The sequence below is a fragment of the Dioscorea cayenensis genome, chromosome 21 (assembly GCF_009730915.1).
Source record: "Dioscorea cayenensis subsp. rotundata cultivar TDr96_F1 chromosome 21, TDr96_F1_v2_PseudoChromosome.rev07_lg8_w22 25.fasta, whole genome shotgun sequence".
NCBI lineage: Eukaryota > Viridiplantae > Streptophyta > Magnoliopsida > Dioscoreales > Dioscoreaceae > Dioscorea > Dioscorea cayenensis.
Window position 1 is genome coordinate 442,321 of NC_052491.1, and position 1,355 is coordinate 443,675.

The window sequence follows — 1,355 nt, forward strand, 5'->3', positions numbered from 1 at the left end:
TCATTTTTACTGTGGTTTATGTCTCATATTGTGTATTTGGTGTTCTTTTTATGCATATAGGTTGTGAATGCCGTGAAGAGTAAAAAGAAGCAAAGATAGGCTATAAAGACACAATGTTGGGAGTTCTTGTTCAATTCAAGGACCAAGACACGAGGAGCAATTCATAAAGCGTGGAGATGTGTGCCAACTTCCAAGAAGATTCAAGTCAATTCACCATTTGGAAGGGCACAAAGGCAGCCACATCTTCATATTCCTTCTCTTTGTGAAGATTGCAAGACCTCTCAAAGATACGTCGATGAAGAAAAAGTTTTATAGCCTACCACATGGGACGTGTGCCCCGGACATGTGGCCTTAAGAGAAGAGTGTTCGGATCGCGTCTTGTGAAAAATCATGTAGCAATTTCAACGTAGCGATCGTAGTAGAATTCTCGATTCACGCCGTGCGTGGAAATTCCAGCCGCCCGAGTGGAAATTCTTGCGACCCACGCGGGCGTGGAAAAATCCACACGCGGGCGTGAGGGCAGCGTGATGAGCGCGATCTAAGGCCTATAAATAGCCGTTTTGCCCTATTCTTTCTCATCTTTTGTGTGGCTCTTGAGGGGTGAGACGGCTAGGGTTTGGAGAGGAGGTCTTTGCGGCTTTGGAGCGCTTCGTCACCAACTTTGATCGATTCCTCCTCCGTCATAGCATCAAGAAAGCCACCGGTGAACCCTAGCTTCGGAGTGGGTCCTTCAAGACGTCGAAGCTCTCCATCAAAGGCCATCGGTTCATATATAAGGGGGTTTATTTCTATGGTTTTAATGTACTTTCATTCATTGATGGTGTGTTTTTGTATGTTGCTCCATGGAGGGCTAAAAACCCTAGAGGGTATTTGGGCTTGTGAACCCTAGGATTCTCAACTTTTTGTGGATTTGTTTTTGTGTTTCTATTTAATCCGAGTTTGATTAAGTTTCATTCTTGATTGTTTAATGCTTGCTTGCCTTATTGATCTTATGGTTATTTTGGTTTGCATGATTTGTTGCCTTGGTGGGAGAGAGATCTCCATTAGGGTTAGAACCTCAAGATTGAAGAGGGTTGAGAGGGTGAATCATGAGATAGTGAAGTATCCCCTTTCCCCTCCGATTGGTGTATTCTATCTCCATTCCCTAAGCTCTATGCAACCATATTTGGTGTGAGGCGTGAGATTGCTCGATTTCTCCGCGGGACCTTGTAGGGGGTTAGGATCCTTCGCCGGGGAATTAGGGGTTGGATCAATCTTTAGGAATTGGATACACAATTTGGAATCCCTAGAGTGCTTTGCGGTCATATGTGGTGTGAGGTGTTGAGATTGAGCGAGTTCTCCACCGGGACCTCGTA